The sequence below is a fragment of the Heterodontus francisci genome, chromosome 13 (genome assembly GCF_036365525.1).
Source record: "Heterodontus francisci isolate sHetFra1 chromosome 13, sHetFra1.hap1, whole genome shotgun sequence".
Lineage (NCBI taxonomy): Eukaryota > Metazoa > Chordata > Chondrichthyes > Heterodontiformes > Heterodontidae > Heterodontus > Heterodontus francisci.
In genome coordinates, this window is record NC_090383.1 from 62,345,746 (window position 1) to 62,372,411 (window position 26,666).

At 46.2% G+C, this 26,666-nt stretch overlaps 1 protein-coding gene across 1 annotated transcript in view; it reads right to left on the reverse strand.

Annotated features, from left to right (window-relative positions):
• ccdc85a (coiled-coil domain containing 85A) overlaps nt 1–26,666 on the reverse strand; it is an 873,452-nt gene that overhangs the window by 35,356 nt on the left and 811,430 nt on the right. The gene's annotated exons all lie outside the window — the stretch shown is intronic.

Sequence of the window (26,666 nt, forward strand, 5' to 3'; positions counted from 1 at the left end):
TTACTTGCTGAAAATATTGTATACCCTATCATAGAAAATTGTCTCAGATAGAAAAAAATGTATTAAAAAATCCCAGCTCAATTCACTTGCATGCAGAGTAACAAGACATGATAGAAGCAGGAAAGCTTCACACAATGTCTTTCTTCTTTCTGGAAGTCGATCCCAGGTGATATCAAAGCCTGGAAACCTGAGCCTTCTGCAAAGAATTTCAAATTCACTTAACCATCACTTATTGAACCAAGGTTATTGGAGCATGCACAAGATGATGATTTGACTGCTGGTACTCCTGTACAATTTCTCCAACTGCTCTTTCTCTGCCCTCTCGAACCACTAGAGTCAAATTCATGAGACATTTATCCTCCTACAATTGCCTCGAGCAGTACTCTGTTACCACCTAATATACAATAATAAAGAGGAAAATAGCAAATGCATTTAGAATTTTCCAGCCGATTTTTCACAGCTGAAAGAATGTGAAAACTTGCACAATGAAAATACTAATGCTCCAGAGACATGAGTTCAAATCCCAACACCAATAACTCTGGAATAAAATGCTAATCTCATTAACAAAGTTTATGAATCCACCAGATTATCATAAAAATCCATCTGGTGCACTAATGCCCTTCAGGGGCAGGAAATCTGCTGTCCTTACCTGGTCTGGCCTACATGAGGTTCCAGACTCACAGCAATGTGGTTGACTCTTAACGGCCGAGCAAGCCACTCAATTGAATCAAAATGCTACTGAAAAGTTCAATAAGAAAGAAAATGGATGGACCACCGGGCATTGTCCAGGTACTGGAAACGACAAAGGCACACCCTGCCCAGTCGACCCTACAAAGTCCTCCTCACTAACATCTGGGGACTTGTGCCAAAACTGGGAGAACTGTCCCACAGACTAGTCAAGCAACAGCCTGACATAGTCATACTCACTGAATCTATCTTACAGCCAATGTTCCAGACTCTTCCATCACCATCCGTATGTCCTGTCCTACCTGTAGGACAGACCTACCAGAGGTGGCGACCCAGTGGTATACAGTCGGGAGGGATTGGCCCTGGCAGTCCTCAACATTGACACTGGACCCCATGAAGCCTCGTGGCATCAGGTCAAACACGGCCAATGATATCTCCTGCTGATGAATGCCCTCCCTCAGCTGATGATTCAGTGCTCCTCCATTTTGAACACCACTTGGAAGAAGCACTGAAGGAAGCAAGGGTACAGAATGTACTCAGGCTGGGGGACTTCAATATCCATCAGCAAGAGTGGCTTGGTAGCACCATTACTGACTGAGTTGGTCGAGACCAGCAGGTGGTGAGGGAACCAACAAGAGGAAAAAAAACTACTTGATATCATCCTCACCAATCTACCTGTCGCAGATGCCTCTATCCATGACAGTATTAGTAGGAGTGAACACCACACAGTCTTTGCAGAGATGAAGTCCTGTCTTCACACTGAAGATACCCTCTCTTATGTTGTGTGGCACTACCACCATGCTAAGTGGGATAAACTGAGAACAGATCTAACAGCTCAAAGCTGGGCATTCATAAGGCGCTGTGGACCATCAACAGCAGCAGAATTGTATTCCACCACAATCTGTAACCTCATGGCCCAGCACATCCCTTACTCTGTCATTACTATCAAGCCAGGAGACCAATCGTGCTTCAACGAGGAGTGTATGACAGCATGTCAGGAGCAGCACCAAGCATACCTAAAAAGGAGGTGCCAACCCGGTGAAACTACAACACACGACTGCATGCATGCTAAACAGTGAAGCAGCATGCAAGAGACAGAGAAAAGCAATCCAACAACCAATGGATCAGATCAAATTCTGCAATCCCGCCACATCCAGTCATGAAAACAACTAACTGGAAGAGGAGGCTGCAAAAACATCCCCATCCTCAATGATATCCAACATGTCAGTGCAAAAGACAAGGCTGAAGCATTTGCAACCATCTTCAGCCAGAAGTGCTGAGTGGATGATCCATCTTGACCTCCTCCAGAGATTCCCAACATCACAGATGCCAGTCTTCAGACAATTCAATTCACTTCACGTTATATCAAGAAATGGCTGAAGGCACAGAATACAGCAAAGGCTATGGGCCCTGACAGCTGTAGTACTCTAGCCGCGCCCTTAGCCAAGCTGTTACAATACAGCTACAACACTGGCATCAATCCGACAATGTGGAAAATTACCCCCAGATATGTCCTGTTCACAAAATGCAAGACAAATCCAATCTGACCACCTCCTACTTTCAATCATCAGCAAAGTGATGGAAAATGTCATCTTTAGTGCTATCAAGTGGCACTTTCTCAGCAACAACCTGCTCACCAATGCTCAGTTTGGGTTCCGCCAGGACTACTCAGCTCCAGACCTCATTAAAGCCTTGGTTCAAACATGGACAAAAGAAATAAATTCCAGAGGTGAGGTGAGAGTGACTGCCCTTAACATCAAGGCAGCATTTGGCGAATTATAGTATCAAGGAGCCCTAACAAAATAGAAGTCAATGGGAATCAAGGGGAGAACTCTCCGCTGTGTGGAGTCATACCTGGCACAAACTAAGATGGTTGTGGTTGTTGGAGGCTAATCATTTCAGCCCCAAGACTTTGCTGCAGGTGTTCCTCAGGGCAGTGTCCTCGGCCCAACCATCTTCAGCTGCTTCATCAATGAGCTGCCCTCCAACATAAGGTTAGAAGTGGGGATGTTCGCTGATGATTCAGCATCACTCACAATTCCTCAGATAATGAAGCAGTCCATGCCTGCATGCAGCAGACCTGGACAACTTTCAGCATTGGGCTGATAAGTGGCAAGTGCCACACAAGTCCCAGGCAATGACCATCTCCAACAAGAGAGAATCCAACCATCTCCCCTTTGCAGTTAATGGCATGACCATCACTGAATCCCCCACTATCAACATCCTGGGGGGTTACCTTTGGTCAGAAACTGAACTGGACCCATCATTTAAATACTGTGACTACAACAGCAGGCCAGAGACTGGGAATTCTGCAGCAAGTAATTCACCTCCTGACTTCCCAAACCCTGTGCATCATCTACAAGGCAGACATCAGGAGTGTGATGGAATACTCTTCACTTGCCTGGATGAGTACAGCTCCAACAACACTCAAGATACCATCCAAGACTAAGCAGCCCGCTTGATTGGCATCCCATCCACCACTTTAAACACGTACTCCTCCACCACCGGTGCTCAGTGGCAGCAGTGTGCATCATCTGCAAGACTGCAGCAACTCGCCAAGCTTCATTTGGCAGCACCTTGCAAACCCATGACATCTACCACCTAGAAGAAAAAGGGCAGTGGACGCATGGGAATGCCACCACCTGCGAGCTCTCCGCCAAATGAGACGCCATCCTGACTTGGAACTATATCGCTGTTCCTCCACCGCTGCTGGATCAAAATCATGGAACTCTCTCCTTAATTAGCATGTAAAGGTTCACTGAATATTTGACATATCGATTGGAGGCCATCCTGGATCTTTAAATTATGCAGGGGGAGTGTTTCAGGAAATACTGACTAATTGAGCTCCTTTGAGAAATGAATTGCTGGGTTGGAGGACCAACTGTGGACTATACACAAGAAGAAAGAGCAGCTTGCAGAGATTATGCATGCAGTTCTTACCTCCGATTATGCAGAAAACAATAAGATTCAAGTGGTAATAATAAAAGTAAAATACTGCAGATGCTGGAAACCTGAAATAAAAACAAGAAATGCTGAAAATACTCAGCAGGTCTGGCAGCATCTGTGGAGAGAGGAGCAGAGTTAACGTTTCAGGTCAGTGACCCTTCATCAGAACTGGCAAATATTAGAAATGTAATAGGTTTAAGCAAGTAAAGCGGGTGTGGGGCAAAAGATAACAAAAGAGGTGTTGATAGGACAAGGTGACAGAGAATAACTGACCAGAAGGTCATGGAGCAAAGGCAAATGGTATGATATTGGTGTGGTGAAAGACAGCGTTAGTACACAGAGGGTGTTAATTGACAGAAAAATGAACAGCCCTGGCCCCAAGGACAAACATGAAAAAGACATTGGGTAGTCACAGTCGAAACAAACTAAAATAAAATAAAAAAAACAAATAAAAAATAAAAATAGCTAAAAATAAAAAGGGGGGCCCGTCATGCTCTGAAATTATTGAACTCAATGTTCAGTCTGGCAGGCTGTAGCGTGCCTAATCGGTAAATGAGATGCTGTTCCTCGAGCTTGCATTGATGTTCGCTGGAACACTGTAGCAATCCCAGGACAGAGATGTGGGCATGAGAGCAGGGGGTGGTGTTGAAATGGCAAGCAACCGGAAGCTCGGAGTCATGCTTTCGGACTGAGCGGAGGTGTTACACAAAGCAGTCACCCAATCTGTGTTTGATCTCCCCAACGTAGAGGAGACCACATTGTGAGCAGTGAATACAGTGTACTAAATTGAAAGAAGTACAAGTAAATTGCTGCTCCACCTGAAAGGAGTGTTTAGGGCCTTGGATAGTGAGGAGAGAGGAGGTAAATGGGCAGGTATTACACCTCCTGCGATTGCATGGGAAGGTGCCGTGGGAAGGGGACAAGGTGATGGGGGTAATGGAGGAGTGAACCAGGGTGACGCGGAGGGAACGATCCCTTCAGAATGCTGAAAAAGGAGAGGGGGGGAGATGCCTTTGGCAGTGGCATCATGCTGGATGTGGCGAAAATGGCGGAGGATGATCCTTTGGATGCGGAGGCTGGTGGGGTGGAAAGTGAGGACAGAATCCTGTTGTGGTGCTGGGAAGGAGGGGAAGGGGTGAGGGTAGAGGTGTGGGAAATGGGCTGGACATGGTTGAGGGCCCTGTCAACCACAGTGGGGGGGAATCCTCGGTTGAGGAAAAAGGAAGACATATCAGAAGCGCTGTCATGGAAGATAGCATCGTCAGAGCAGATGTGTTGGAGATGGAGAAACTGAGAGAATGGAATGGAGTCCATACAGGAGGCAGGGTGTGAAGACGTGTAGCCGAGGTAGCTGTGGGAGTTGCTGGGCTTATAATGAATATTAGTAGACAGCCTATTCCCAGAGATGGAGACAGAGAAGTCGAGGAAGGGAAGGGAAGTGTTGGAGATGAACCATGTAAAGATGAGAGAAGGGTAGAAATTAGAAGCAAAGTTGCTAAAGTTTTCCAGTTCGGGGCGGGAGCAGGAAACGGCACCGACACAGTCATCAATGTACCAGAAAAAGAGTTGGGGTAGGGGGCCTGAGTAGGACTGGAACAAGGAATGTTCGACATATCCCACAAAAAGACAGGCATAACTAGGATCCATGCAAGTACCCATAGCAGCACCTTTTACTTGAAGGAAGTGAGTGGAGTTGAAGTAGAACTTGTTCAATGTGAGAACAAGTTCAGCCGGGGGGGGAGGGTGGTGGTGGATGGGGACTGGTTGGGCCTCTGTTCAAGGAAGAAGCGGAGAGCACTCAAACTATCCTGGTTGGGGATGAAGGTGTATAGAGATTGGACGTCCATAGTGAAGAGGAGGCAGATAGGGCCAGGAAACTGGAAATTGTCAAAATGACGTAGGGCGTCAGAAGAAGCACGGATGTAGGTGGTAAGAGAATGGACCAGGGGAGAAAAGATAGAGTCAAGATAGGAAGAAATAAGTTCAGTGGGGCAGGAACAGGCTGAAACAATGGGTCTACCGGGACAGTCCTGTTTGTGGATTTTGGGAAGGAGGTAGAAGCAGGCTCTCTGGGGTTGTGGAACAATGAGGTTGGAAGCTGTAGAGGGAAGATGTCTAGAGGAGATAAGATCAGTGACAGTCCTTTGGACAGTAGCTTGATATTCGGTGGTGGGGTCATGGTCCGGGGGAAGTAGGAAGAAGGGTCTGAGGGTTGGCGCTCAGCCTCTGCAAGGTAGAGGTCAGTACGCCAGACAACAACAGCATCACCCTTGTCTGCAGGTTTGACGACAATGTTGAGGTTAGACCTGAGAGAACGGAGTGCAGCAAGTTCAGAGGGGGACAGGTTAGAGTGAGTGAGGGGGGCAGAGAAATTGAGACGGCTGATGTCTCGCCGACAGTTTTCAATGAAAAGATCAAGAGTGGGTAAGAGGCCAGAAGGAGGGGTCCAGGTAGAGTGAGAATGCTGGAGGCGGGTGGATGGGTCTGCTGGTTGGGGGGAGGATGCCTGGTCAAAGAAGTGAGCCCGGAGGCGAACGCATAGGTGGTAGTTGCTTGGACATGTATAAAGAATAAGCAGAAATGGAGGAGGGTAGTGTTAAAATAACCCCAACTGTTTAGGAGGAAAAGGGTTGAAATTTCTTGGCCCATTGGAATCACTGGGGGGGAAGGGAAGGTTTTGCTTTTAGAATTGCCTTCTCCTGAACTGAGAAAGTTCATTCATCTTGGCAGCTGAATAATTAAAACAGATGGGAAGAAATTAAACTCGGGAAGTGAGGCAAAGGCATGAACGATGGTTTCAGTTAACTGAAACCTGACTAAAGGAATCTAATGGAAGGACAGAGGCAGGGCAAGATGTGCTTCTGTAATGAAAGGGCTTGGGGTGGTACAGCTTATCAGAGCAGGTTTTTATGCTGCAGACAGGAAAGAACTGGCAAGTAGCAGTCTCTATTGATGGTTCGGTAAGATAGAAAGAGGGAATGTTTGTTCGGAATGTTATAGGCCATTGGAAGACAAAATGATAGAACTACTGCTGTGGGAGGTCATTAAAAAAAATCAATACTAAGGCCTCAGTTCTAATCATGAGATGTCTATTTTTGCTGATTGACACTAGGACTGACAGCAGGGATAATCTATATGCATGAGGGAGCTCAGTGAAGTACGTCAGAAAATCCCTCAACTGGAAAGGTAATGTGGTATATTAATACCAGTGCCAGTGTGCAGTGCAATGCCGTTGTTACGACCAAGTGAGAAGGGGTCTAGGGGTTCCCTCTCAGCCTTTACCTGGTTTAATTTTAGAAACACTGTGTTTTTAGCACCCCCCCTCCCCTCAGTGAATCCTCGTTCATTGCTCCAATTGTAAGGCAAAGAAATCAGACAGGTTTCCTTAGATTTAAACAGGAAAGGTGGCAGTTTATTAATCTTAAACTCTAATCCGGTTAACGACTATGAATATGCTACGTGACCACGCTAGCATGCATCCGTGATAAACACACACATGCGGATGGGTCAGGAAATGTAGAAAAGAATAAACAGGTAAAGTTTGAGGCAATATCAGAATTATAATTACAGTCCTTTGAGTTCAATGTGGAGTCTTTGGTTGATGGTAAGTCCTGCTGTTGGGGCCCAGTTCACGCTTCAACTTGTTTCAACGTCGGACTCTTTTCTCTCTTGAGCTTTACATGTCTTCTGTGGGTCTTGTGGCTTGGGAGAAATCGAGAGAGAGACAGCCAGGAGAGAGGCTTCCTTGTTCCAGCTTTAGTTGCAAACTGCCTTCTGTTCCTTTCCTTGTGGCACAATTTAAAGCTCCAAGTTGGCCAGCAGGTTAATCATGTCACTAAGTGGCTTAACCACTCCTGCGTTTGTAGATTTCAAAGCTTTTGGTTGGGGGGTGGTGGGAGGGGTGTTGGTGTAGGGCTGTCTCTTACCCCAACAAGATGTGGATCACCATTGCCCAGCCCAATCTCTGTTAATTGAATCAGTGAGCAATTTTTTTGTCTCTTCATGCACTGTCTCTTAGTATGCAAATGTCCTTCCAGCCCAAATATCTGGTGATCTCTTTAACAAGTAATTTCTTCACTCCAGCAACAGTTTAAAATTAATGTTCATATGACAAAATTAATATGCCTCATTCTTAGCAGTTGGGGGTCTGCATGACACCAGGTACGTAGGCTATACATCTCAACGATGGGTGGATCGTATCAAACAACACTTCAGCTGTTTGCAAGAGACAGCGTACTAACTGTACTCAACCAGTCCGTGTTTGCAAAACTCAGAACGCAATGTCTAACATTAGATGTGATTCGGCGATTGAACAGTACTTATTGAACAATCCTGAATGAGCTAAGAATGACATTAGCAACCAATTTAAGATTATCAGTCAGGCTCGCAATGTGCTGCACTTAACGCTTGCAAGAAGCTACAGACATTCATACACAGGGAACTGTCATCTGCAGGCGAAAGGAATATATCCAGGCGTTGTGCCTTTTTTGAATTAAAAAAAATTTAGGGGACAATGGTTCCCTGGTACATTCTTCATGGAAACGCTTCGACCAATCATAGTCGACTTGCCAACCAATCAGCACCCTTTTTTCATGCAGTATAAATTGTTGCTCCCTTTGAAATTTGGCATTGTTGCTTCTGTCCTGATGAGTGCAAGATGAAAAGCTTTGACAGCATGTCTCTTTTTTCAGCAATAATCAAGTTCTGTACTACCAAGTGACTATTTGGAGAGGTAATACTGGATTTGTTGCTAATTAATGAGAGATTTATAAGCCAAATTGAAATAAGGAAATAATTAGGGTCTGTTAATCATAACATTGTTAATTCTCAGGTTTAATAAGGATAGAACAGATGATAAAAAACGATAAAACACTGGATTCAGGCAAGCGGACTTTAAAGGATTGAAGTGCCGTATGAAAGGAATAAAACAAGAACTATTTAAGGACAGAGTTATCGATGGAAAATGAGAGAGCTTTAAAGATTACTGTTTTAACGTACAGATGTAGTTTATCCCAGAAACAAGTCAAGGACAAAACAGTCCAGTCAAGAAGCCATTAACTAAATGGTGCTATTTTAAAAAGGGGGTGCTGGAACAGTCACCTGGGGCAGAAATTTTTGAAAAACCCCATTTGAACAAATATTTGAACATTCTGGGCGATATTTTATCTGTGACATGTTGTTCCCGACAGCGGAAGTGGAAGTGGGCAGCACTTAAACTTTTGCTCGGGAGCCGGTTCTCATGCGATTAATATTAAAATATTAAGGGCCAGCGACCGGCGCGGGAGACACGTGAGATCATGTGGTGGAGGAAGCTTTTCATTGCTGAAAGCCACCATCAGTTTAACAATGCAGAAGGTATGGAAGGGCTATAAAAGAGTACCCTGGACAAACAGGCAGGCTCTGCATTATGGCCACAATGTTCCTGCCCAATTCCATAGCCTAAGTCATTTTCTATTTTTTCTGTGCAACAGATTTCGGCCCTCACCCCCACTAAAACTTCTGTCAAATCATTCATTTCCTTATTATTATTTATTGTCATTGACCACCCCACATCACATCCAATGTCTGTGAGCAGACATAGACCGGCCCCACAGTTCAGCAATGCCGCCCTTCAGGTTCTCCTCCAGGCCATTAAGGAAAGGTGGGAGGCGCTTTTACCCCCAGATGGCACCAAAAGACCCTCCAACCTGACCAAGGTGGCCTGGATGGAGGTGGCAGAGGAGATGAGCAACTGTGGGGTCCATCTAAGAATGTGCGTCCAGTGTAGGAAATGGGTCAATGACCTGCTCTGAACCGCGAAGGTAACTGTCAGGGTCACATCGTATTAAAGGGTCTCTCGTGGGGTCATCAACAATTTATATTTGTGAGTGGACAGTTATGTCAGGCATGTGAATGGGTGATCAGTTTCAGTGCTGCATGGCAATTGAGGCCCAATAGTGTGAAAGTCTGGCGTATGTGAGCACTTGGATGCAATGTGTGACTGACAGGCCAGCATGTGTGATGGGGATGTGTACAGACAACGGGGTTAGGTGTCATTTGACATGTAAATAGCTCTGCACTTTGTCATACTAAATAAGCAGATCCACAGTGGCTCAGTGGTTAGCACCGCAGCCTCACAGCTCCAGCGACCCGGGTTCAATTCTGCCTGTGTGGAGTTTGGAAGTTCTCCCTGTGACTGTGTGGGTTTTTGCCGGGTGCTCAGGTTTCCTCCCACAGCCAAAGACTTACAGGTTGATAGGTAAATTGGCCATTATAAATTGCCCCTAGTATAGGTAGGGGAATATAGGGAAGGTGGGGATGTGGTAGGAATATAGGATTAGTATAAATGGGTGGTTGATGGTCGGCACAGACTCGGTGGGCCGAAGGGCCTGTTTCAGTGCTGTATCTCTAAATAAAAAAATAAATAATGCCAGACCGGAAGCTGCTCATCCCTGCTGAGGAAAAGGCTCTGCAGCTTGCGGGACAGGAGAGAGCACGAGTAGTAGCAGACGGAGAGGCTAGAAAGGCCAGGCATTAGTGTAGCAATACATTCAACCTGGTGATGGCATATAATGAACCTTATTGTGGTTCTGTTTGTTCTCTACTGCAGTTCATTGCAATCCTCGGAAAAAGCTGCAGCCACGGTAGGAGCCTGAAGATTTCACCTCTGGAGACAAGGGCAGTGCAGTGGCTAGCACTGCAGCCTCACAGCTCCAGTGACCCGGGTTCAGTTCTGGGTACTGCCTGTGCGGAGTTTGCAAGTTCTCCCTGTGACCGTGTGGGTTTCCTCCAGGTGCTCTGCTTTCCTCCCATATGCCAAACACTTGTGGGTTGATAGGTAAATTGGCCACTGTAAAAATTGCCCCTAGTGTAGGTAGGTGGTAGGAGAATTGAGGGAAGGTGGGGATGTAAGAGGGAAAATGGGATTAATGTAGGATTAGTAAAAATGGGTGGTTGATGGTCAGCGCAGACTAGGTGGGCCGAAGGGCCTGTTTCGGCACTGTATCACTTTATGATGATACCCAGAGGATGCACCTTGACCTGCCAGTCAGTTACAATCACAAAGATCGGGGAGGGGCTGCATTTAGAATCAGGGTCACAATTTGGTGAACACAACATGGGCATGTTACAGCTGTGGATAGAGACTGTGACAACTGGGTACGCTGACACGCGGAGAACTGCTGGGGACCAGGCCCCTACTGAGCTCTACACTACTGACAGGCCTCTGGTAGTGGCCACAAGAAGCCTGCTAGACATGCAGCAAAAGGTAGGGGAACATATCTTAGAGATGCCAGAGGTCACGCGCAGCTTTACACAGGTGATGGAGGAGTTCATGCAAGCCACGAGTTCTGCCATGTCTCAGGCATGTGAGCGTATGGCTTCTTCCACAGAGAGGTTGACGACCATCATGGACAACCAGGTAGATCAGTTGACCTATATGTGCTCTGACTTGCATTCCATCGCTTTAGCCACGAGCTCAGTGCAGCAGTGGCTAGGCGAGGGGGATGAGGCACACGGACCTCCCTCCAGGTGGTTCTACCCCTTAAGGAAACAAGAAGTGCCACTATGCACCCAGATGGATGAGTAGTGTTTGCCAATTGCCCCAGGGCCATCGTCTTATGCCACCCCCAGGGTGAGTAGCCTCTCCTCATCCCCTCTGACATTGACGCCATTACCTCCAGTAGGCGAGATCAAGGAGGATGCCCCCGCACCAGTGGAGTAGACTACCATTAGATCCCAGCCCTCAAGGCCTCGGACCTCCAGAGGACGCCCGCCATGGTCATCAAAGGCAACGGGGCAGCGCATTGAGCAGATGGCTTCCACCTCTGCTGCTGATATCAGGCTTGCACCAAGACGTAAGCACAAACGTAAGAGTTACGAGAGCACAAAGGTGACATGGGTGTTTTTCAATCTTAAATGTCACATGTAAATATTTCACATTATATCTGTTTCAAATTGTTCATGTGTGCATCATCTCCATTTGGTTGGACTAGCTGAGACGGAGAGATAAATGTACTGGCAGGCCTCATGGTTGGCGTGCTGTGATGGTTACAGAGGTGGGGACATTGCCGTTAATGTGGAAGCAATGATGTTGAGTTTCAGCATTCAATCTTTAATGCATGTTCATGTTAGTGTCCAGTTTTGTACTCACCAGTCTACAGGAGGTGGCTGAACATGCAGGCTCAGCTGGCCTTCCCTTTTTTGCATTAATGAGGAATCTGTCCAACAGTAATCTCAACGGGGATAATTAAAATGGTGTAGGTGCACTGAAAGACCTGGAACAATGGTGCAGGATTTGATTTCTCGTTCATGGTAGGCTGATTGATATCCGTCAAGGTGCGACACAGATTTCCTCAGTACTAGTATTTACTAGCGAATGTGTCTGACAAAGCTCCACTCCCCATGCTATTCAAGGTGTCACAGGATGCCCGTTTGGAGGTAGCTCCACCAGGGAGGCTGGCAGGGGTTGGTCTACATCCCAGGCAGTCAATGGAATTCCAGCGAGGGGATAATGGTCATTTAGTTGCCTTATTCTTGGGTGAATTGGTTGTATGTGAGGTTGTCTCTGATATTCCGTGAACATCCCTCCATGGCCCTGGCATCCAGTAAAGTGCGATGCACGTTCTTGGTCTCCTCTTCAGGCAGATCCTAATCATCCTCATCGAGTGCTGCTCCTCCCCTTCACTGCCACACACATGGCTGCAGATCTTACTGTAAAATCTCACACATCGCAGTGACCACTTCCAGGAACAGCCTCAGTCATGTCTGACATTGCTGTCCAACATCTGCAGGTAGTGAGTTCTTGTTCTGAGTATGCAGTGACAAACCAGTGCCCGTCTTCCATGATGCCTGCCCTGACTGGCTTCATACTGACCAGCCTCCCTCTCTGGTGCTGCCTGCTGCTGGTACTGTGGCCTTAGTTTCTGAGCGGCAAGAGCCCTTCTTAGTAGCATTCTCTCCTCCTGCTCCTGAGGTTCTAAGAATATTGGGTGTATAAAACCCATGTTATTCCAACAAGATAACTGTGTGCAAAAGGCAGAAAGGGAAATGAAAACATGCTTGTCCATTGTTTTCATCCATAGAGTTGACAAGCAGTGAGTTGCAAAACTCTTTCCATTGCCCACACACACAACTCCACCGACACCACCCTGGCCTCCTCCCACTTCGATCTGCAATCCTTGCATCCCCACGTGTGTCTTGAGAAATTGGTGCGCGTGAGCTTCCAGCTCGAAGCCGTGACCCTCCACCCTCCTCCTGTCACCCTCACGCTGGTCCCCATCACCCTTGACTCTTCCAACATCACCTTGGGCCTTACATTTTTAACCCTTCAACCACACCCGATTACCCTGGACCCTGCCACCATCCAATTAGACGTGCCCCTCTCCCCCTCTGATCCTAGACCTTCCCCGCATTATCCTTCGAGTTCTTGTTAAATCCCCTGACCTGTCTTATGAGGCCATTGCTTACCCCAACGTCAGACTAGACTTGCCCCCGTACTGAATCAAACTCTCCCCCTGTGACTCTGATCGATCCCTCTGCGAGCCAGCACCCTGAGTTTAATCCATAGGACCCCAATGTGGGCCCTACTGATCTCTCCATTTAGGCCCCTCATTTTCCGCACCTAGACTGAATGCTCCCCACCCTCCTCCCACACACCCCACTGGATGCCAAGCCCTTCCTACTTCATTCCTCCAATTACCCGACTCCACCCTCTGTCTTCCCTTGGATCCCTCTGCCACTCTTCCATTTACCCGATTCCACCCTCTGTCCTCCCTTGGATCCTACTGCCACTCCTCCTTGCACCCAACTCCAATCCCCTCCCACCCCTTGCCTCTCCCGAGTCTCCAGCCAAACAGCCATTCTCCTGTTGCCCTTCCTTGTGCCGTTGAGTTCATCAACGTAAACAGCTGACCTCAGACACAACTGAACACAACCGACTGTTGCATGCCACCTTTAAACAAGCGTGAAATGGGTGACATGAGATTCCCACACGCTGCTTATTTAATCTGGAAGGTAGGGCTTAATTACAAATAATTATAAGTTAATGAGTATTCATGGCATGTAAATGTATGGAAGTTGGAACCCACCATGGGGCAGCGTGAGGACCGACCTGCCACATATATGCCACTGATGCAATCTCTGATTTGCAACCCGCCATCAGGAAAACAAAATTTCAACTCCCGCCTTAATAAGTCACCTCGCCCACCACATTTCCTGCTCTTACAGGCCTCATAAAATATGGCCCTATGTTTGTAGCCTTGTACCAATATACCAACATCTACCTCGTGAAATAAAAAGGGGGGCTCAAGGGAGGAACTTCTTTAATCCAATTCTGATATTTTGCTTGGTATTCAAACATTAACTAAAATTTAACTTACATTGCTAATTCAACATATTAATGACTTTGCAAAAAAATTTAATCCAACAGCAACTATAATTAGATGTGTAATTACAAAGAAACACACTGCACCTGACTCATACAAACATCAATGAATTCTGACATTAAACTATTTCAATGAATACATTTTCTGTAATTTGCATTTCTCTTCATTGCCTTTAGTGAGCTTTGTTAAAATTACAAAATAATTAACAAATTAAACATTTATAATGATCTGACGTATAATTATTTTTTCTGCTGAAAGCCATTAAAAATTAGTTCATTTCAAATTTTAGACATCGCTATGATGTACTACTTTTTGCTATAAAAATATATAGAACACTGCCTCTGAAGCAGATAACATTAAACTCCTTGACACACACATATTGACCCAGATTTTGCTGGACCGGGCCATCTCATGCCATGCCCCATTAGTTAGACTTGTTCGTGCATACGTTTTAGATTCTAAAAAATCTAATCTAACAGCACAGCGAGGGCATCTGGGACCTTGATGAACAACAGAACAAACAGTAGGGACTGAATTTTGACCTTACAGACTGACTTGCAGTGGGGGAAACCAGCAGTAGGTCAGGAACCCGATTGTTGCAGGAAGCGAGCTTTGCCGTGGCTGTTTAACTCAGCCACAGCATGAGCATCCCACTTCCAGGTTTCCCGAGCAATCAAAGAGTGTGGGCGTGATGATGACCCGCACATGTCAAAGGAAGGATTTCTTGTTAACGGGACCCCAATTGCAGTCAGGGTGGCTGAATTCTGCATTGCTTCTTGAAGCTTCAGCAACCACAGGAATGGAAGCAAGATGTGCAAAGGCTGCCCCGGTTTTCTGACTCTTCTCTGGTGCGGACTGTGAGTGATTGAAGTGAAGTGCTGTTTCCCGTGGATGGGAGGAAAAGACCAGCCTCTCAAACCAAACAAGCGTGGATGGAAGTGGCTGAGGAAGTGAGCAGTAAGTGTCTGGTCCCTCGACCCTTTATATAGAGCCCCAAGAGAGTCAATGACCTTATAAGGGCAGGAAATGTGAGTGGTGTCCCCCTTTCAGATGCCAAGCCCCACACTCTGACTTCCCCAGCATTATCCTGCACAGCACTCCTCAGAACAACATGCCTTGCAGCTCTACTCATTCTTCTCTCTCCAGACACCTCCTCACATCCCCATCTGAACAGTCAATGCTCACCCTTCACTCCCATCTTTCACAATCACCGTCACAACTCTCTGATTTCTCTACCTGCAAGAGAAGAGAGCACAGAACACCAGGGAGAGCCAGTGAACCTGCCAGTGGGAGCCACCCTCCATAGAGACCATAGAGATCAGCAGGGTGATGAAGTACATGGTTGTTGGTGATGAAGAAATGGGAGTCTCCCACATACCTGGTGATAGAATTAGAAATCACACTGCCACTTGACACATAACAACCACTAATGTCGATTTGCTGTCACCAGTCACTGAAATGTGAACAAATGCACAATTTTGACATTTTATCCTTTCCCGATGTCACTTCTAATTCATGTCTTTCATCTCCCACAAGTCCATCAAGCATGACACAGCAGCTGGTGCAGGAGGAGGCCGAGGAGATCTCAGAGGAGGTTGCGCACTCTGAGGAAGCTCCATCACATGACTCATGTGCACCCTCCACCAGCGCAGATACACACACCTCAGTGGAAACTCCAAGGCGATAACTAGGTTGTCACATGGTGAGGCACACATCACAAGTGAGCAGGAGCAGGTGTTAGAGACAGGAACAGTAGAGAAGATTCCTGGTCAGAGGGTTCAGGACCCTCCAAGCTCAGCTCAGCTGGATGGAGGTGCTGAGCCTCAGCGGGCATTCACAAACAGGATGCTTCTGGAGCAGCAACAGAAAATATATGAGGTTGTATCAGCATTTCCAGAGGCACTGAGCACCCTTAGAGAGAGTTTTCAGGAGTCTGTCTTAAAAATGAGTGCCTTGATGTCTAAGGCGTTTGTGTTGATGTCCACCACCACGGAAAGTGTGGCCAACTGCAGGGACCATCAGACATGGCAGACAACTAAGTGTCTTCACCATTGCCCACACACTCAGTCTTCCACTTTAAACAGGATTGGAGAAAGCTTCGCTTTGGCCATTCAGCAGCTCATTGAAGTGCAGCAAAGTGCTCTCCAGCTCCTGGCTATCAGAGAGTGTAGGTAGGAATGAGAGGGAAGATGGAGAAAGAGTACAAAGGAGTAGGGACTCTGCTCAAGATGCCTCTACTTCTCATCCCGTGGCCTCCTCCACTCCACCAGACAGAGCCCCACATGTTGCATCCTGCCCCGATGACCAAACCTGTTCCTGCACAGGTGCAGGTGGGCAGTCTTTGGCAGGGCCCTCACGATCCCCAAAACCCAGAACAGGGGATGAGCAGCCTGCCTCTAAGTCCACTTGAAGCCACAGGGGTAGCACTACATAGAGGTAATCAGAAAAAGAAAGGAAAGACCTGTAGTTGCACAAGGGGATTCACTTGAGTGATTCCAAAAATGTCAGTGTGTCAATTGCAAAATGTAAATGAGTCATGCATTTTATTTCAAGTTTCCATTGTTCAGCCATCTCCATTGTTGCCTTCTGACTTCCAAATGGACATTAGCCGTGAGGAGAATGGTATGACCTGAGTGGAAGATGAGCAAAGGGTGTGAATGAGATGGTGGGATTTCTGATTGTGGGAATGATTTGTGTTCGGTGGGAATGGAGTGGCAGGAGGGGTGGCAGTGGGTTCAGCATTGTTGTACCATAAGGCTTCACACACTCAGGTTATCTGAATCATGCCTGGATAGGTTTGTCACGGGGTGCGACGTTGCAGGTACCCTGCCACATCAGGCTCCTCCTTCTCCTCATCTGAGGATGCAAAGCTGTTCATCCTCTTGGATCTCCAGTCCTCTCTGCAATGCAATGTTTTGCAAGGCATAGCAGGTCACGACCATTCAGAAGACCCTTACTGCTGCATACTGAAGGGTGTCCCCAGATCTGTCCAGGCACTTTAATCGCACCTTCAACAACCCAATGGCTTGCTCAATGACCACCCTTGTGGCTCATGTAGCTCCAGTTGCATCTTTCCTCTACATCAGTGATAGGGCTCCTCATCAGCCAGGTCCTCGGAGAGCAGTCCTTGTCTCCAAGGAGTCTCCTGCTCAATCTGTGCGGAGGTGCGAAGACCTGTGGGAAATGTGACTGACGCAGATTGAAGGAATCATGGCAGCTTCCAGGATATCTTCTACGGACATGCAAGAAAACCATACTGTAGTCACATACCAGCTGAACACTGATGGAGTGGAATCCCCTCCAGTTGACAAAGACTGCTGGATGATCTGAGGGCTCCTTGATTGCCACATGTGTACAGTCTATGACTCCCTGTACCTGTGGGAATCCAGCCACTGCAGCAAAAGTGAGAGCCCTTGGTTCTGACTGTCCTCATCAGTAGCAAAGTGGACGCAGGTGGCAAACATGGCATCAGTCACCTGGGCATGAAATTCTGGGCAACAGATTGTGAAATCTGGAGATGTTACCAGCAGATGACTGGAAGGAGTCAGAGGCAAAGAAATTCGGGGCTGTGGTAACTTAGATGGCCACTGGAATACATGTCAGCTGGTCCACTGGGAAGGAGGTCTTGTTCCAGGAGGCCGGAGATATCAGCACCAACTTGCTGTGAAAGTCTGAGCCTCCTGAGGCACTGTTGCCCCATCATGTCGAGTAAGCTGATCCCGTGCCTGTAGACCCTATGTTGGGGGTATAGCTTTCTTTGAGCTAGAGCTTTATGTCCATCCGCTCTGACCTACAGAGAGGCATGTGGCTGAGGAAAACACATTTTCTGCTGCTTTTGGTGTTGCTTCTGCTACTTCTGGTGCTTCTGCTGGTATTGTTGGTGCTGCTCGTCTTTTTCCTCACCCAAGCTAGAGCTGCATAAGTTGCTCCCATGCTGCAGTGAAGGTTGACAGCAGGGAAGTTCAGATTAAGGTGAGTAAAGTCCAAGGTCGGTGAAATGACTTCTAAAAAGTTGGAATTCACCTGTCAATTAGTGAAAGGATGCTTTCAGCAGAAGTCCTGTGAGCAGAAGCTTTTCACATAGACTATGACTTCCTGTGCAGCAGCTGTGCAGTTTCACTCTTTAAAGGCTTTCCAGCCTCTCAATTTCACTGAGCCACCAATCCTCGCTGTGCTCTTGCCTTGTTGAACCAGGCAAGTTCCACGCAGCTTGGGAAACTCATGCACTGGCTGTTAAAACCAGAATGCTGGGTTAAAGTCAGAATTAATTACCTTTTAACATATTTAAATTAGATTAAAATACATATTTAAATTAAAGACTTGATATCTCCATGGGGGTTTTCTGTGGCCCTCTGAATGTGCCCGAGTAAAAGTTGGAAATCAGGACCATGTTGGGTTTCTGACATGTCTACATTTTTGGGGGATTTAACTTGCCCCCGCACCCAAATCTGTGCCCCCTTACCAATTAAAATTCTGTCCTTTATTTCCTTAACCAGTGAGACTTAAGGATTGAGAAATAAGCAGAGGAAGCATTGAGAAGGAGGGTGAATTATAGTGGGTGAATTCAATGTCAAATCATGTACAGAAAGAGAGAGAGAAAAAAGAGGCAAAAAGGAAAAGTATGACAAAATGTAAAATTTAACATTTTACATTTTTAAAATCTCCTCAAATAATTCACAAACTAAAGGAATGAGACTCCACACTCATAATTGTTCTCTTTCTGGGCAAGAGAGGTTGATTTGCAGTCATTAACAATTATCATTAATAGGGTATCTGCACTTTTAATTACTAGACAACTTTCTATGGTGAGTTTAATGGGCAATTAATGTGAATATGCAGCAACTTCATGACAATCACAGTGAAGAATGAGATGCCGTTTTGCGAAGCTAATGATGGAGGGTCATAAATCAGCCGGCAACTTATGGCGAATCACAATTCATGGAGTATCTCTTCCTTCCTACAAGTTGCCGGATAATTTGCATATTAATAATGGTGGGTGTTGTTCAGAAAAATCTGGCCGATGTTATATAAAATTTTCTGTTGCATGGTTAAAAATGAAAAAGAAATCTGCCTTTGATGAATAAAGCTTTGGCCCTGCATGGCTGTCTTTTCATTTTTTGCTTGGTGCTGGGGCAGTATATAATAATGCCCCAAGATGCTTTAAATGCAGAGAGAGATTTGAAAGAGCAGCAGAACTCTGACCTTGTAAGGACAATGCACAGGTTATAAAGAACACCAATGGAACTGTCTCCACAGCAGAGCATAGCAAGAAAAGCAGGGCTATTGCTTAATAGCCGAAGAGCTCAATGAAGAGGTATGACCCTGAGAGAGTGCATAGTCCTCCCAAGAGTTTCACTGCAGCTCATCCATTTATGGCCTCCAGGCCAATCCTCATGTCATTTCTCTGACAATCCTTTCCATTCTATCTAAAAGTCCTTTCATTACACCTTCAATCTTGGCCACTTGCTCTTTCTTTTACAATGCCTCCACTCTGATACATCCTCTCAGCATCATAACCTCTTCAAATGATCTCTTTAGCTATTAATCCAAGACCCTGCTTTTGTTATGATACTCTGCTGAGGTGATTCCTTCTGTGATCTTTATAACCTCTTAAATGGCTTTACTAGGCTTCTGATCAGAATTCTGCTGCTCTTGCAAATCTTCCTGCTTCATCTCCAAATCCCTTCAGGGTTCTCTTTTACCTGTTCTTCCTCTTTTGCAGCTTTTTAGTCAGAGTTAAGGCAAGTAATTCTTCTATAATTACTGATTGAAACAGTGTTTTCTGAAAGGCAGTGGTATTATCCTGCATTCTTTAATCAATTGCGAAATCAGCACATTTTATTCTCTAATCTTACTGTCAACATTTAGTAGTGTGTCTCTGGCAGTTCTGTTTCTCTCAGCTTATTTATTCTGTGTGTCCCACAGCATCAATTGCAATCAATAGAAATGTGTGATTTCATTGCCTAAAGGCAGTATTGTTTCAATCTATGATATTGAGTGGCTATAATTTAAACAATTAATAGGATGGGAAAATGAACCAAATTTCAACCTGAATTGGACATTTACAGAATTATTTGTGAATTCCTAAATTGTGCTAGTTTTGTTAGTTCGAGTATAGTGATATACTTATGAAAGCAGAGAGGTACAATGTCTATGGGTTAATGCTTTTTAAATTTGCTTTAGTATCTTACCATTGTTACAATCACCTGGTTCATGGTTTATATTAATTTTCGAGAGGTAACTTTTAATTTGGGAATTGAATTTTTTTCTGCAAGGCAAAAGAAAACACCTGGTTGGAGAAGCTGGCAAACAAACCTAGGGTGGGTACAAATCAAAGGGTGGCCCATGTTTATTTAGTAAGGTCATATTGGGAAATGTAAAGACCCTACTCAATGGAAATCCCTCTTAACTTGTTGATGGAGACTATGTGTCTAAACTACCTTAGTCAGGGGTTTAAATTATCGATATGATTTCCCAGATCAAAGAGAAGACTTGGAGTTGGAAATAATTGGTTTAAATTGCTATCTGGGACATCCCATATATACCACAAGCTATGGTGTTAGATAAGGCAAGGGGTGTCTGTTGGTTTTTTGATCTGTGTACTTGCTGATACAGTCAGTCAGTTGGCTTTTGGAAAAGCAGTTGGCTTCAGACAAGTAGTTGGCTTTTAGAAAAGCCAGTTGGCTTTTTAAAGCTGTTGGCTTTTGGCTTTAAGATACTAGTTCAGCCACAGCTGGAGTACTGCATCCAGTTCTGGGCACTGCACTTTAGGAAAGGTGTGAGGGCATTGGAGACAGTGCTCAAAAGATTCACGAGAATGGTTCCAGGGATGATGGACTTCAGTTATGAAGATAGATTGGAAAAGTTAGGACTGTTTTCCTTGGAGAAGAGAAGGCTAAGAGGTGATTTGATAGAGGTATTCAAAATCATGAGGGGTCTGGACAGAGTAGATAGAGAGAAACTGTTCCCACTCATGAAAGGATCAAGAACAAGGGGGCACAGATTTGAAGTATTTGGCAAGAGAAGCAAAAGTGACATGAGGAAGAACTTTTCACACAGAGAATAGTTAAGGTCTGGAATGCATTGCCTGAATGTGTGGTGGAGGTAGGTTCAACTGAAGCATTCAAAAGGGAATTAGACTGTTATATAAGAAGGAAGAATGTGCAGGATTATGGGGAAAAGGCAGGGGAATGGAACTGAGTAAATTGTTCTTTCAGAGAGCCAGTGCAAACACGATGGGCCAAATGGCCTCCTTCTGTACTGTAACAATTCTGTGATTCTGTGGAAGTCAGTTGAACTGAGGAACAAAGAGGCCATCGGGAACCGGAGGTGTTTCTGTACTGCGGCAGGCCCATGCTCAAGCTGGGAAGTCCAGATTCAGGAGGTGATCACATACCTTGGAAGACAGCTGAGAAATTAAGGAAATTGAAGTGAATTCCGAACAGCTGTGGTACACTATGGATTGGTCCTAGGAGAGGTGAACAAACCACCAAGATTCTGTAACATATAGGGAAACATTTGGGGTAAAAGTAAAAGTAAAATGGAAGCGTTCTGTAAGATTTTAAATTTAAAATATAAATGTCTCAAGTTGTAGTGTTCAGTTAGTAGTTTGTTGCTTTGTTTAATTTAGTTTTTTTAAATTTAGTTTAGAGATACAGCACTGAAACAGGCCCTTCGGCCCACCGAGTCTGTGCCGACCATCAACCACCCATTTATACTAATCCTACACTAATCCCATATTCCTACCACATCCCCATCTGTTCCTATATTTCCCTACCACCTACCTATACTAGTGACAATTTATAATGGCCAATTTACCTACCAACCTGCAAGTCTTTTGGCTTGTGGGAGGAAACCGGAGCACCCGGAGGAAACCCACGCAGACACAGGGAGAACTTGCAAACTCCACACAGACAGTACCCAGAATTGAACCCGGGTCGCTGGAGCTGTGAGGCTGCGGTGCTAACCACTGTGCCACTGTGCCACCCACAGTTTAATTCTTGTACAGTAAAGATTTTTTTGTTTAAAACATGAAATCTTATGGTGTAATTCTTTCGGTAATGACTGGGAACTTGACTTTCTCTTCTAAAAGTTAACGGTCCCTAACAGGATCCTAACACTATCATGCTGAACAAAAAACTCTTGACTATCAAACGTAGATAATTTCACACTACATTATACTTAATCATTTAGTTCTGCTCAGGGGAAAAATAAATGCATGGTACCTCAGGGTAAAGGGACTGCAGCAGAGAGATTACAGAAATCAGAAGAGAGAGTAAAGAAATAAAAACAAGAAATGCTGGAACCACTCAGCAGGTCTGGCAGCATCTGTGGAAAGAGAAGCAGAGTTAACGTTTCGGGTCAGTGACCCTTCTTCGGAACTGACAAATATTAGAAAAGTCACAGGTTATAAGCAAGTGAGGTGGGGGTGGGGCAAGAGATAACAAAGGAGAAGGTGCAGATTGGACCAGGCCACATAGCTGACCAAAAGGTCACGGAGCAAAGGCAAACAATATGTTAATGGTGTGTTGAAAGACAAAGCATTAGTACAGGTTAGGTGTTAATACACTGAATATTGAACAGCAGCAAGTGCAAACCTGAAAAAAAACAGTGGGTAAGCAAACTGAACAAACTAAGATGAAATGAAATAAATGCAAAAAAAAATTGTAAAAAATGTAAAACAGAATGTAAAAAAAAAGGAAGAAAAAATAACTAAAAATGAAAGTAAAATGGGGGGTTGTCATGCTCTGAAATTATTGAACTCAATGTTCAGTCCGGCAGGCTGTAGTGTGCCTAATCGGTAGATGAGATGCTGTTCCTCGAGCTTGCGTTGATGTTCACTGGAACACTGCAGCAATCCCAGGACAGAGATGTGAGCATGAGAGCAGGGGGGAGTGTTGAAATGGCAAGCAACCGGAAGCTCAGGGTCTTGCTTGCGGAATGAGCGGAGATGTTCCGCAAAGCGGTCACCCAGTCTGCGCTTGGTCTCCCCAATGTAGAGGAGACCACACTGTGAGCAGCGAATACAGTATACTACATTGAAAGAAGTACAAGTAAATCGCTGCTTCACCTGAAAGGAGTGTTTGGGGCCTGGGTCCAGTGAGGAGAGAGGAGGTAAATGGGCAGGTATTACACCTCCTGCGATTGCAGGGAAAGGTGCCATGAGACGGGGACGAGGTGGTGGGGGCAATGGAGGAGTGGACCAGGGTGTTGCGGAGGGAACAATCACTTCGGAATGCCGGACTGAACATTGAGTTCAATAATTTCAGAGCATGACAGCCCCCCATTTTACTTTCATTTTTAGTTATTTTTTCTTCCTTTTTTTTTACATTCTTTTTTACATTTTTTACAATCTTTTTTTTGCATTTATTTCATTTCATCTTAGTTTGTTCAGTTTGCTTACCCACTGTTTTTTTTCAGTTTTGCACTTGCTGTTGTTCAATATTCAGTGTATTAACACCTAATCTGTACTAATGCTTTGTCTTTCAACACACCATTAACATATTGTTTGCCTTTGCTCCGTGACCTTTTGGTCAGCTATGTGGCCTGGTCCAATCTCGACCTCCTTTGTTATCTCTTGCCCCACCCCCACCTCACTTGCTTATAACCTGTGACTTTTCTAATATTTGTCAGTTCCGAAGAAGGGTCACTGACCCGAAACGTTAACTCTGCTTCTCTTTCCACAGATGCTGCCAGACCTGCTGAGTGGTTCCAGCATTTCTTGTTTTTATTTCAGATTTCCAGCATCCGCAGTATTTTGCTTTTATTTAAGAGAGAGTAAAGATGTGGAAAATGTAGCCAGGGCAAACTTATGAGGCTGAAGTGGCGCAGTGGTTAGCACTGCAGCCTCATGGCTCCAGCGACCCGGGTTCGGTTCTGGGTACTACCTGTGCAGAGTTTGCAAGTTCTTCCTGTGACCGTGTGGGTTTCTTCCAGGTGCTCTGGTTTCTTCCCACATGCCGAAGACTTGTGGGTTGATAGATAAATTGCCCCTAGTGTTGGTAGGATGTGAGATGGGGGGTGGGAGGGAAGAGGATTAGTATAAATGGGTGGTTGATGGTCTGTGCAGACTTGGTGGGCTGAAGGGCCTGTTTCAGTGCTGTATCTCTCTAAGAGGCAATGTCATATTTGCCACATAACATGTGTTAAGTGTAGCATACTTCAAAGGAACAGATGACTCCAGACCTATGGTTCCAAAGTGCCCACCAATGGGGGTATTGCACACTTTGGACTGAAATTTGTATAGGGGCCTCAGGTCTCTACAGCGGCTCCGGATGTTGGTGCCGCTTCCACTCAAGCAGCATGCGACTGGCTGAACGCGATCACGTGGTAGCTGGGCAATGAACTCACAGGAGGCACAGTGCTTGTCCAATTAAAGAAAGAGGGCCTGAATCGAGGTGCCTATGGTGGAGTCAGCTGACTGAACAGCAGATACTGGCACCCTATTTAAAGGGCTTCCTGTCCTGCATGCACTTCTGCCTTATTTTAAATGATTACCTGACCTAATTTACAGAAGACCTCTCCTGCTGACTACAGTGCAGCAGATCCCGAAGGAACTTAACAGGAACTTGCTGCAACCATGGCAGAGGGAAGGCACCGGGCTTCTACAGATTCTCCTCCATGCTGCAAGGGCCAGGCAGGAGGCTGTCTTCCCAAGGGACAGGAAGAATAGACCATCCCACCTCATCAGGCAAGCCTGGATAGAGATTGCAGAGGAGGTCAGCAGCTGTGGGGGTCATCCCTCAAACATGGGTGCAGTGCTGCAAAAGGGTCAATGACCTCCTTTGCTCCACCGAGTTGAGTTCTCCATACCGCTTTCCTCTTTGGGGCTTGAATGTGGCAACGTGAGAGAGTGTGCTAGGTCGCTAGGGACTGATCACCCAGTCGGTGGCAAGGGCATCCGGCAGCAGCATACCTTATCAGATGCATGGCTGCATCTCAGCAAAAGGAACCCGTCTGTCTTTGCTGACCCCCACAAGGACTCTTGAGAGTGGACATATGGAGGAAGCACGCGTGAGCCCCCATTATGGACAATTGAGCTACCACCAGCATAGTTGTTATGCTAGCCTTCGTGGAGAAACTAACAGTGTTCCTCCTTCAGCTCACAGGAAAAGCGGGCACACAGCAATGAGAGGGCCAAGACTGGTGGACGCCTTCCAGATCTATGTATCCTGACCCTGCCAGAGGAGGATGCTCTGGAACTGGCTGGGTCTCGGGTGGCCGAGCAATTGCTGATGGTGAAACATGAGTGCCATCACAGGAGAGTGAGTGAACAAGTGCAAGGCACAAGGGTGCTTCTGGGCAACAGAGCAGACACAGTGCTCATGTGCCCACCACTGGACTCATGGAGTTCCATATCAGGCATGGTTGGTATGAGGAGATGGGAAGCCTTTAACCTCAAAATGATTGTGTTCTCTCATGCAGGCCTCACTAATCTCAAATGACGCAAGAGATCAGCAGCCATCCATCCACCTTTGAGGAGGAGGAGGGATCCTCAGAGGGTGCAGCGTCATGTTATTCCCACCAACCACCAGCGCAGATACTATCACATCAGTGGGTATGCACTCATGATTAGATTCTGGGCCACAAGCTGGTGAGCACATCACAGATGCACCTGAGCAGCTGACAGATGCTGTGACAGCTGTGGCCACTGACAGTTGGAGGACAGTGGGAGGCCAGGTCCACGATGAGCCCTTAGGCTGATGATGGGCCTCTGGAGTTGTTAGCAACACGGCACCTGCTGGAGCTGCAGCTGGAGTTAAGGGTCAACTTGCGGAGCTGCCAGAGGCCATGTGCATCCTGGCACAGACAATGGAGGAGTCCATCCAGGCCATGAGGGCTGCCATGACTTAGGCCTGTGCTTGCATAGCTTCCTCCACTGAGAGGTTGGCGACCCTCTTGGGGAGCCAGCTCCAACAAAACACTCAGTGGATGCCAGAGATGCACGCAGATCTGCATACTGTTGTCTTCTTCGTGAGCTCTTTGCAGCAGTGGTAAGGCGAGAGAGGCTCGAGGCGCCTGGAGTCTCCACCAGGTACTCATCCTTCTCTGGTGAGCAGGAAGGTGCAAGGGAGGAGAAAGGGCTGCCTGATGCATCTGGGGGCTCTGCTTAGGACACTGCAGGTGCGGTCAGCAGCTCCTCGGCCCATCTGCCAATGACCCCAGTGCGTCCTATAGCCACGATGACAGACGAGTGTTCTGCACCTTTGCAGGAGTTCCTCAGCATGCCAGGGCCCTTCAGGCCTCAGACAACCAGAGGACAGCTGCCAAGGTCATCCCAAGCCATGGGGCAGCACGATCAACAACTTACCGCCACCTCAGCTGCAAGCGCAGGGGTGGCTCCACGTAGAAGAGCTCCTAGATGCACTTGGGGTTCACAGGTGTTTAGATTTTGTATGTGTTAAGACTTCATTATGTTGAGTCATTTAAAAAATGTTAGAGGCACTGCTATTGGTCATTCTTTCCATTCTTGCTGCCTTGTTGGATGTCATCTTCAGGCTTGGTCCCTCAATGGGCTGCTCGTGCTGGAGTAGGCTGTGTCTGGTCAGCTCCTCAGCTTTGTCAGTGTGTGCTGTGAACCTAGGCATTAGGCAATAGAATGTGAGATGAAGGAGGTGACAGAAGGTCCACATTAAGGCGAGTCTTCATTGAACTGATTGTGAAAGGGCA